The following is a 12,522-nucleotide window of genomic DNA, read 5'->3' on the forward strand; positions in this document are numbered from 1 at the left end:
TCTGTTGCACAGCAGCAAGCTCCTGTTTAGTTTCTCATTGCTCTCCTGGATACCGACTCGGCTTTTGCAAGACTCCTTCCTGGCTTCTGACCCCGGCTCTGGCGACCATCCTTCCTGGCTTCTGACCCCGGCTCTGGCGACCATCCTTCCTGGCTTCTGACCCCGGCTCTGGCGACCATCCTTCCTGGCTTCTGACCCCGGCTCTGGCGACCATCCTTCCTGGCTTCTGACCCCGGCTCTGGCGACCATCCTTCCTGGCTTCTGACCCCGGCTCTGGCGACCATCCTTCCTGGCTTCTGACCCTGGCTCTGGCAACCACCCTTCCTGGCTTCTGACCCCGGCTCTGGCAACCACCCTCCCTGGTTTCTGACCCCGGCTCTGGCAACCATCCTTCCTGGCTTCTGATCCCGGCTCTGGCGACCATCCTTCCTGGCTACTGTTCTACCAAGTCACCCGCTGTTGCTGTTGGACTTGCATAGACTGCCTTGTTTTTGTATAATAAACCTACCTTTAATTGCACCTCCTTGTGTGTCTGGCTCCCTGCTCCCTGACAGGGGGCATCTTGGGCTATCCACCACAAGGTGTCAGTTGCTCAGGCTTGCAAGGCTGATACATGGTCTTCTGTTCATACATTCATAATTTTATACCAGGTGGTTGTCAGAGCCATGGAAGATTGTGCCTTTGTCCGCAGTGTTTTGAGAACGGCTGAGTAGCTCCTTTTGGAATGTTGGTGGCGGTTATTGTGATGTCACCCACCCCTGAAGTTTTATTGCTTTGGGAAGTTCCACATAGTCATGGCTGGATCTAGGAGGGTGCTGGGGTGGGCTGCGCCTTCCAGATTTATGTTGTGCCCCCCCTGGCTGACAGCAGATGGCCGAGTATCTTCCCCCTTTCGCACACTCGGGGTCGGCCCGGGACGTGAGTGCACAGCCTAGTGTAGTGATTTGTGTTCAAGAGAGAGATTGTGCTGTGCCGTCTCCCTCCTGTCAGTAAAGTGCTCCCGCACACACATACCCTCGGACTGCACACAGTTTAATTACCTGCACACATTTCCTTCTGCTAGGACTTGGAGGAGGCAGGGTGCAGGTAAACTGCGTTCAGTCCGAATTGGCAATCGTGTGTGTGTAGGGGGGAGGGGAGACTGAAAATAATTTGTTTGAGATTAGAGGTGGAGGAATTAGCGACTATTTGCACTTGGGAGGGATATTTGCCAAGAGGGGGGATTGGAGGGGAATATGTGCAAGGAGGAGGGATGGGGGTGGTGGAGCATTAGGGGGGATATGTGCAAGGAGGAGGGATTGAGGGGGTGATATGTGCAAGGAGGAGGATTAGGGGGGACATGTGCAAGGTGGAGGATTAGGGGGGACATGTGCAAGGAGGAAGGATCGGGGGGGATATGTGCAAGAGGGGGGACATGTTCAAGGAGGAAGGATTAGGGGGGGGATACGTGCAAGGAGGAGGAATTATTGGGGATATGTGCAAGGAGAGGGGATTAGAGGGGATATGTGCAAGGTGGCGAGATTAGAGAGATATGTGCAAGGAAGAAGGATTGGGGGGGGGGGCATGTTCAAGGAGGAAGGATGGGGGGGATACGTGCAAGGGGGAGAAATTAGGGGGGATACGTGCAAGGAGGAGGGATTGGGGGGACACGTGCAAGGAGGAGGGATTGGGGGGACACGTGCAAGGAGGAAGAATTGGGGGGGACACGTGCAAGGAGGAGGGATTGGGGGGACACGTGCAAGGAGGAGGGATTAGGGGGGACACGTGCAAGGAGGAGGGACTAGGGGGGACATGTGCAAGGAGGAAGGATTGGGGGATACATGCAAGGAGGAGGAATTAGGGGGAAAATGTGCAAGGAGGAAGGATTAGGGGGGATATGTGCAAGGAGTAGGGGCAGACTGACAACTCATGGAGCCCCTGGGCAATAGGGGATCATGGGGCCCCTGTGTCCTTGCTCAAACTCAAAAAAGCCTATGAAAAAAGTACCAGGGGCATCTCATGGGGCCCCCTACTGACCCCGGGCCCTCGGGAAGTGCCCGAGTTTCCAAATGGTCAGTCCGCCTCTGGCAAGGAGGAAGGATTGGAGGGGATATGTGCAAAGAGGAAGGATTGGGGTGGGGGGGCATGAGCAAGGAGGAAGGATTGGAGGGGATATCTGCAAGGAGGAAGGATTTGGGGGCGGGTGATATGTGCAAGGTGGAGGGATTAGGGGAGATATGTGCAAGGTGGAGGGATTAGGGGAGATATGTGCAAGGTGGAGGGATTAGGGGAGATATGTGCAAGGTGGAGGGATTAAGGGGATATATGCAAGGAGGAAGGATTGGGGGGACATGTGCATGGAGGAGGGATAAAGGGGGATATGTGCAAGAGGGGGGATTATTGGGGATATGTGCAAGATGGGGAAATTGGGGGATATGTGCAAGGCCAGTTACATACTGTGCAGATGGATGCTGTGTGTGTGAGAGAATCTGATCTTGGCTATGTGCTGTGTGGGGTGGAGGAGATCTGAGTACCCAGGCAGTTTGCAGTATGGGGAAGAGAGGAGGAGACCTGCTGAGTGCTTTGCCAGCAGTGACCCTGTCCTCTTCTCTGCCGAACAATGTCTTATGCACTACTGACTCCTTTCCTCTGAACTTCTGACCTGACAACCCATTTTCTCCACCCTGCTGACCCTTGTCCTCTGTTCTGCTGACCTTCTTCACACGGTCCTCTGCTCTGATAACCCACTATACACTGTCCTACAACTGACCACTGTAGACTGCCCTATAACTGCTGGCCCCCTGTACACTGCCCTACTGACCTCAGATCCTCTGCCCCCTGAGATTTTTTACTGCACCCCTACATCAAAAGTCTGGATCTGGCCCTGCACATAGTCATTATTATGGCCTGCTCTGTGTCCCGTGATAAAGAAAACTGGCTTTTTTTACATACCTGTAAATCCATTTCTTGGAGTACATCACGGGAAACAGAGGTCTTGCCCCTCTTTCTGGAATTTTATTGATTGCTACAAAAACTGAAGTACTTCCTGTGTAGGAGGGGTTATATACAGTAGAGAAGGGCTTCCTCTCTGATTGGTCAACCAGTGTCCATTCACCTATAGGTGGCATATAACCCACATATTCATTATTATGGCCTGCTCTGTGTCTCATGATGTACTCCAAGATATTGATTTTACAGGTATGTATGTAGAAAAAAAAATCTTCATAAAATTTAGGCCAAAATGTATTCTCCTACATGTCTTTGGTAAAAAAAAAAAATCCCAATAACTGTATATTAATTGGTTTGTGTGAAATTGATAGCGTCTACAAATGACAGTATATATACTGGAATTTTTTTTTCCAATGTACTAGTAATGGCAATGATCAGCGACATAAAGCAAGACTATGACAGTACGGCAGGCATTCTGATACTAACTGACACTGACTAACTGACATGACCTGTGACACTAATACAGTGATCAGTGCTAATAAAATGCACTGACGCAGTACTCATGACACTGTGTAGGAAGGTTAGATATCAAGGGGCTCATTACAGCCTACCTGCAAGAGAAAATAGCAAAATTATATTTATATTAAAAATACACTAAAAACATTATTAATGTACACAATAATGACAGAATTCCTTTTAAGTCTCTAAATGATAAAATTGTACTGAGTTAAAAAAGTTCTGTGTGTAATTGAGGTCTTGGGGCTCATTCACATGGGTGCCGTGGCCTGTAGTGTGTGAACCAGTGGTTTCTTTATGTGGCTGGAGCTCTTTGCAGGCAATCTATGTTACACTATGGAAACACTGCATGTCCCAATTTGACAGGCATATGGGTTCAGGTGTACAGCCCTGAACACAGACCACATTCAGGGCAGGGGCGGACTGACAACTCACGGGGCCCACGGCAATAAGAGATAATGGGGCCCCCTGTGTCTCCGCCTACACTGAAGCCAAAGCCACACCCCACCTACATAGTGCAGCTCAACTGCATAGAAAGGGCATAGAAATGGGTCCTCCATCCATACCAAGCCAAAAAAAAAAAATGGGGTCCCCCCAAGATCCATACCACACCCTTGTCTGAGCATGCAGCCCGGCAGGTCAGGAAAGGGGGGAGGCAAGCGAGCGCCCCCCCCGAACCATACCAGGCCACATGCCCTCAACATGGGGAGGTGCTTTTGGGGGGACAAGGGCCTCTTCCCCACAAACCTGGCCTTTGGTTGTGGGGGTCTGTGGGCAGGGGGCTTATTAGAATCTGTAAACCCCCTTTAGCAAGGGGGCCCCCAGATCCTGACCCCCCCATGTGATTAAGTATGGGGTACATGGTACTGCTACCCATTCCGATGAGCCCCCCACCTGCAGACCTCCACAACCACCTGCCAGGGTTGTGGGGAAGAGGCCCTTGTCCCAATCAACATGGGGACAAGGTGCTTGGGGGGGGGGTCCCTCTGCCCCAAAAAAAAACCCCATGTTGAGGGCATGTGGCCTGGTATGGTTCAGGAGGGGAAAGGCGCTCGCTCGTCCCCCCCTTTCCTGACCTGGCGGGCTGCATGCTTGGATAAGGGTCTGGTATGGATTTTGGGGGGGACCCCCACACTATTTTTTTTTTATTTTGGCGTGGGGGTCCCCCTCAAAATCCATACCAGACCCGAAAGGCTTGGTATGGATGGAGGGGGGACCATACACCGTTTTTTAAATTTTTTTAATTGCCGGCAATTCTTTCTTTTACCTCCCAGGTGTCAGTGGGGAACCACACTGACAGCTGAAATATTACCACATGGTTTTCACTACTAAAATACCGCATAACTTGATAAAATAACTCATGCGGTATTTTAGTAGCATTTTTTTTGTGAATTCAAATTTATTTTTTTTTCACCTGGGTGACATCACCGGGTGGCCCCTCCCCTTAAATATTTAAGAACCGTCAGGCCAGCGGAGCTGTCAGATGGCAGGAGCCAGTGTTGACAGCAGAAACTTTTTTTCTCTTTCCCAGGTCGGCGGTGGGCACCCCCCCATGTTGAGGGCATGTGGCCTGGTATGGTTCAAGGGGGGGCGCTCACTTGCCCCCCCCCCTTTCCTGACCAGCCGGGCTGCATGCTCAGATAAGGGTCTGGCAGTTTTTTTACATTCAGCTGTCAGTGGGGAACCCCGCTGACAGCTGAAACATTAGCACATGTTTTCACTACTCCAATACGGCATGACTTAATAAAATAACTACAGTAGTGAGTGCCAAGTTTTTTGGGAAAAATGCTGTGCGGAGTCTTACCACATACACAGATGCAGTAAGATACCGCTTAGTGAATTGTGCTCAGTGAGCCTCTCACTGGGCCTCTTACTGACCTCAGGTCCTCGGGCAATGCTCGAATGATCAGTCCGCCTCTGATTCAGGGCCACTTACCCCCACCTGCACACCTGTCAGATTAAAACCTGTGTTCATACAGCGCAACAGGTAGCTCCAGCCACATGAACAACCCACTCATTCGTGCTGTACAGGCCAGAGGACCTGTGTGAATGTGGCATTTTTGACAATTTTTTTCACAGCCCATGAATTTCAATGGGCTGTTAATGTGTGGGAACATGCAAAAATACTGCAGGTCTAATATTTTAAAAGTGTGTTGCACCTAACCACACAGTACTGTGGTACCATGCGTTTTGGTGGCTGTGAATGCATCGTGTTTTCTAGATGTGTGGAGGTGCTATTAAGTATTCATGGTACTTGCACACATCTGCAAAGGGCATTGAGTTTCTTTGCTGTGCAGGATAATGCATGCTCTTGAATGCATTTCTGCACCACAAATGGTGCGAATAAGTCCTAAAGGTTATTATAGGTAAAGGAATGGGACTGACCAGGAATTGTGAATGCAATCAGACTCTTGGTGAGACTCAATTAGGAATCTTATAATAATGGTAGATTTGAGCTGTAGGTGATAGGAAATGGAACACATTAACTAGATCAGTAAATAAACAGTTAAATAAAAAGAGTTGAGCAGTGATATATAGATTTGCAGAGGGAACAGGTGATGACAGTGTGGGGAGGGGTCAAGTTGTATAAGGAAAGAGAGGTATGTAGCAGTGAACAGAAGGGGGATCAGTCTGGGGGAGAGGACTCGGCTACATAGAGATCATAGAGCTGTGCTGGGAGAAGATAAAAGCTACAGGAATGGAATAGAGCGTGTTGGCTGTGACTGTGTCAGGGAGGCAGGAGACTGGGGAGAAAACAGGGAAGATATATAGGCTGAGCAGACTGGAGACTGGATAGATCAGGCAGGAGGAATACAGAAGTGAAGGACCGCAGGGAAACTCCGGGCACAATCTGAGAGAAATATCAGAGTATGATTGCAGAGATTGGGGATGGGGGCAGATATCTGAGAGGCAACATGAGTACAGCAAGCATCTGGAAGGAGAACGGGAGAGAAACAAAGTTGCAATCAGATGTAAACAGAGGGAAACGTGAAAAAATCAAACTCATGGAGCAGAGCAGGAGCCACTCTCACATTCAGAACACTGAGCAGCTGTGTGATAGAATGACAGGAGGCTAACAATGTAATTTAGCAGTTGCAGATGGGCTTGTCAGCTGCCTGGGCCCCCCTCTGCAGCTGAGCCCCCTACAGGAGGATGGGGAGTACCCCCTTATCAGCGGCCCTGAGGAGGGGTAACATCTGGGGCAATCATAGGGTTAACTGTGTATGTTAACTATGTGTAATGTGTTGACTGTGTACATTTGTACTAGGGGATGTGACAGTTTTTGTCTCCCTGCAAAGCAGGAAAACAAACTGTCACATCCCCACTGTCAGCAGAGAGCTCTGTGTTTACCAACACAGATCTTTCTCCTGAAGCTAGCTCCAACAATCGGCATGTCAGGAAGCCAATGGCAGCATGGGTTGGCAAGTGCACATTCGCCTCCTACCCAGAAAAGCGAAATCACGTATATATACAGTGAAGGAAATCAGTTTTTGATCCCCTGCTGATTTTGAATGTTTGCCCACTCACAAAGAAATTATCAATCTAAAAACCAAATGGTAGGTGTATTGGAACACAGAGACAGAATAGTAACAAAAAATTCAAAAGAAATGCATGTCTAACATATTATGCACTGATTTGCATGTTCATGAGGAAAATAAGTATTTGATCCCCTTCACAAAACATGACTTCGTACTTGGTGGCCACTCTTCTTGGCAGATCCTCTCCAAGTCATTAAGGTTTGGAAGCTGATGTTTGGCAACTCAAGATTTCACAGATTTTCAATTGGATTAAGGTCTGGAGACTGGCTAGGCCACTCCAGGACCTTAATTTGCTTCTTCTTGAGCCACTCCTTTGTTGCCTTGGCCGTGTGTTTTGGGTCATTGTTATGCTGGAACACCCATCCACGACCCATTTTCAATGCCCTGGCTGAAAGAAGAAGGTTCTCACCCAAGATTTGACGGTACATTGAACCGTCCATCGTCCCTTTTGATGCACTGCAGTTGTCCTGTCCCCAGCAGAAAAACACCCCCAAAGCAGAATGTTTCCACTACCATGTTTGACAGTTGGGATGGTGTTCTTGGGGTCATAGGCAACATTCCTCCTCCTCCAAACATGGTGAGTTGAGTTGATGCCAAAGAGCTCGATTTTGGTCTCATCTGACGACAACACTTTCAACCAGTCCTCCTCTGCATCATTCAGATGTTCAGTGGCAAACTTCAGACGGGCCTGGACATGTGCTTTCTTGAGCAGAGGGACCTTGCGGGCACTGCAGGATTTCAATCCTTGCCGGCGTAGTGTGTTTCCAATTGTTTTCTTGGTGACTATGGTCCCAGCTGCCTGGAGAATATTGACAAGATCCTTACCTGTAGTTCTGGGATGATTTCTCACTGTTCTCATGATCATTGACACTCCACGTGGTGAGATCTTGCATGGTGCACCAGACCTAGGAAGACTGACAGTTGTTTTGCGCAAACTATCCATTTGCGAATGATTGCACCAACTGTTGTCACCTTCTCACCAAGTTGCTTGGCGATAGTTTTGTAGCCCAGTCCAGCCTTGTGTAGGTCTACAATCTTGTCCCTGTCATCCTTGGACAGCTCTTTGGTCTTTGCCTTGGTGGAGTTTGAAAACTGATTGTTTGTTTGATTGCTCCTGTGGACAGGTGTCTTTTATACAGGTAACAAAATTAGATTAACATCACCCCTTTAAGAGACTGCTTCTAATCTCAGCTTGTTACCTGTATGAAAGACACCTGGTAGCCAGAAATCCTGCTGAATGATAGGGGATCAAATACTTATTTCCCTTATGAATATGCAAATCAGTGCATAATTTTAGACATGCATTTCTTTGGAATTTTTTGTTGCTATTCTGTCTCTCAGTATTCTAATACATCTACCATTCAATTTTTAGACTGATAAGTATTTGATCCCCTGCTGATTTTGAATGTCTGCTCACTCACAAAAATTATTTCCTTCACTGTATGTGATTTTGCACGGCCAGCCTGCACTGTAGCAGTAGAGCTACAGTACTCAGTTGGCAACTGGTTAATAAAACTGTACCTATCTTTGCAACTACTTGGTGCATCTAGGTGGATGCGATTGGGACAGATTTTGTTGACAGATTGGGCTTTCATTTGGTGGTAAACTGGCCCAAAAATACGTTTTGTTTTTTTTTTCATTTACAGTAGCCTTATATTTTTAAGCCATTACCATGGCCCACCACCCAAAAAAATAAATTCCACTACTCCTGATGATCACAGTAATGCCACATACTGTATGCGTGTCTTACTTGTTCTTTGTACCCATAGTAGGGCCAAGAAACAATAGTGCATATTTTGTTTTTTATAATTTTGTCCTACTTTGTCTTCGGTCACACGGAATCCAACTTTGAAATCGTGTGACTTCACTTGAAGTTGCACGATTTCAAAGTCGGATGTCAGTGCGACAGATGTCTATGCAAGTTGCACCTGAACTTGCAAAAAGTAGAGCATGTACTAATATCTAAGGGGTGGGACCACCCCACGACATCACTGGGGCATGCTGGATCCATGATGTCACAGGGGGTGGGGTCACCTGGGTGACATCACCGGGTGGCCCCTCCCCTTAAATATTTAAGAACTGTCAGGCCGCCGGAGCTGTCAGGAGCCAGTGTTGAGAGCGGAGACTTTTTTTCTTTTTCCCAGGTTGGCGGTGGGCACCCCCCAAAGCACCCCCCCCCCATGTTGAGGGCATGTGGCCTGGAATGGTTCACACACCCCCTCCTTTCGTGACCTGCCGGGCTGCATGCTCAGATAAGGGTCTGGCGATTCTTTTTACATTCAGCTGTCAGTGGGGGACCCCGCTGACAGCTGAAGCATTAGCACATGTTTTCACTACTAAAATATGGCATGACTTAATAAAACAACTAGTGAGTGCCAACTTTTTATGGAAAAATGCTGTGCGGAATCTTGCCGCATACACAGATGCGGTAAGATACCACTTAGTGATTTGTCCCCAAATTCCTTTAAATATCCTGCCTGGGGGTCCCCTTAAACTACCTGCAAAGTTGCACATCTGTACAATGTATAGAACCTGCTGCAGCATTTTTTTTTTTTTTTTTTAAATGACATTTTTTATTAAAGAAAAGAAAAACAGCTTGGGGTCCCCCCTAATCTTTACCAGACCCTTTAGGTCTGGTAGGAAGGTTAAGAAGGACCCCATAGTAAACATTAAGGACTTTTAAGGGAAACCTCACACCCCAAAAATGGGGGGGAAGAGAATAGGGACCCCTAAATTCCTACCAGACCCTTGACCCAAGTGCAGGCAGGAAGGGGGAGTGGGCGAACAAGCGCCCACCCCCTGAACTGTACTAGGCTACATGCCCCCCCAAAGTACCTTGTCCCCATGTCAAAGGGGACAAGGACATCTTCCCCACAACCTTGGTCTGTGGTTGTGGTTGTGGGGGATGACCTATTGGAATCTGGAAGCCCCTTTTAACAAGGGGACCCCCAGATCCTAGCCCCCCCATGTGAATGAGTATGGGGTACATGGTAACGCTACTCATTCACATGGGGGGGATAGGATCTGGAGGTCCGCTTGTTGAATGAGTGAATGAGTATGGGGTACATGGTACCTCTACTTATTCACAAGAGAAAAAAAAAAAAGACAGTAGACAGTCTTTGACAAGTCCTGTATTTTAAACAAAAGACAGAAAATGGTTCCATCAATGTAATCCATTGTCAATCACAGCGTCTAGCATTGTCACGACAATGCCGACTCACCCCAAAAAAAAAACCCCGCAAACACATCCACAGCCGCCGAGCACTCGCCGCATCTGACATTTGCCTGTCAGATGTACACAATTGGGCAAAGATAGCGGTGGGGTGCGTTAGATGAATAGCCCGCCAAACACCCTAAATGTTTGTGACTTCGCAGAACACATCCGACGTTCGAGTCGAACTTACGTTCAACTTGAACATCAAGCACATTACTAACACTGGTACTAACACTAACTAACTTGCACTGCTAGTAACTGACACACTGATACTAACGGTCACTAACACTGAGAGCTACAGTTGCAAGAAAAAGTATGTGAACCCCTTGGGATTACGTGGCGTTTTGCATGAATTGGGCATAAAATGTGCTCTGAACGTCATCTAAGTCACAACAATAGAAGAACACAGTCTGCTGAACATAATACTACACAAACATCAGATGTTGCCATGGTTTAATTGCACATAACATGTAAACATTCACAGTGCAGGGAGGAAAAAGTATGTGAGGCCCTAGCTTAATGACTTCTCCCAGAGCTAATTGGAGCCAGGAGTGAGCCAACCTTGACTCCAATCAGTGTGATGATATTGGATGTGTTGCTGACAGCTGTCCTGCCCTTAAAAAACACACACATGTTTTGGGTTTACTGGTTTCAAGAAGCACTGTCTGATGTGAACCATGCCTCGCAGAAAAGAGCTCTCAGAAGACCTACGATCAAGAATGGTTGACTTGCATGAAGCTGGAAAGGGTTACAAAAGTATCTCCAAAAGCCTTGATGTTCATGTGTCCACGGTAAGACAGACTGTCTACAAATGGAGAGAGTTTAGCACTGTTGCTACTCTCCCTAGGCACGTTCGTCCTGTACAAATGACTGCAAGAGCACAGCGCAGAATGCTGCATGAGGTAAAGAAGAATCCCAGAGTGTCAGCTAAAGACCTACAGAAATCTCTGGCACATGCTAACATTTTTGTGGACACATCTACAATAAGGAAAACATTAAACAAGAATGGAGTACATGGGAGGACACCACGGAGGAAGCCATTGCTGTCCAAAAAAGAATATTGCAGCACGTTTGAAGTTTGCAAAAGAGCACCTGGATGTTCCACAGCACTACTGGCAAAATATACTGTGGACAGATGAAACCAAGATTGAGTTGTTTGGGAAGAACACACAACACTATGTGTGGAGAAAAAAAAAGGCACAGCACACCAACATCAAAACCTCATCCCCACTGTGAAACATGGCGGAGGGAGCATCATGGTTTGGGGCTGCTTTGCTGCCTCAGGGCCTGGACGGATTGTTGTCATTGATGGGAAAATGAATTCCAGAGTTTATCAAGACATTTTGCAGGAAAACGTACGACCATCTGTCCACCAACTGAAGCTCCGCAGAGGATGGGTGAGGCAACAGGACAATGACCCAAAGCATACAAGTAATTCAACAAAACAATGGCTGCAACAGCACAGAATACGCCTTCTGGAGTGGCCCAGTCAGAGTCCTGACCTCAACCCGATTGAAATGCTGTGGCATGACCTTAAGAGAGCGATTCACACCAGACATCCCAAGAATATTGCTACACTGAAACAGTTTTGTGAAGAGGAGTGGTCCAAAATGACTCCAGATCGTTGTGCAGGTCTGATCTGCAACTACAGGAAACGTTTGGTTGAGGTTATTGCTGCCAAAGGAGGGTCAACCAGTTATTAAGTCCAAAGGTTCACATACTTTTTCCTCCCTGCACTGTGAATGTTTACATGTTATGTGCAATTAAACCATGGCAACATCTAATGTTTGTGTAGTATTATGTTCAGCAGACTGTGTTCTTCTATTGTTGTGACTTGGATGACGTTCAGAGCACATTTTATGCCCAATTCATGCAAAACTCCATGTAATCCCAAGGGGTTCACATACTTTTTCTTGCAACTGTATTGTATATTCACTAATTAAAGTCAAGCACTGAACTAGTTATTTTTCTTCAACAAAATTTTTTTGTTGAGACATCTCCTCGAACAATGAGGTATAGATACATGTTATCTTTTTTACCCTCTAGCAAAGAAGTCTGTTGTCTCTCTTCTTCTCAGGGGAGGCATAACACAGGCACCAGCTGCCGATAAGAGTCCATCATAGCTATTATGTGATTGGATTCTGGTTATTATGACGTGGGGCTGTCACAATTCCATAGGATCACTATGCTGATCAAGAACCGTGTTTATGAAAAAGCTACATTAACACCATTTAAGCACTGCCATTGTGATCATCAGTAATAAACCTAACACTTGGACCCACAATCTGGATCCCACTGAATGAATGGCAGCCATATCTTTGTTTG

This window comes from Staurois parvus, unplaced genomic scaffold, assembly GCF_062004578.1.
Source record: "Staurois parvus isolate SC_StPar_1 unplaced genomic scaffold, SC_StPar_1.0 ptg000501l, whole genome shotgun sequence".
In the NCBI taxonomy this organism is placed as follows: Eukaryota; Metazoa; Chordata; class Amphibia; order Anura; family Ranidae; genus Staurois; species Staurois parvus.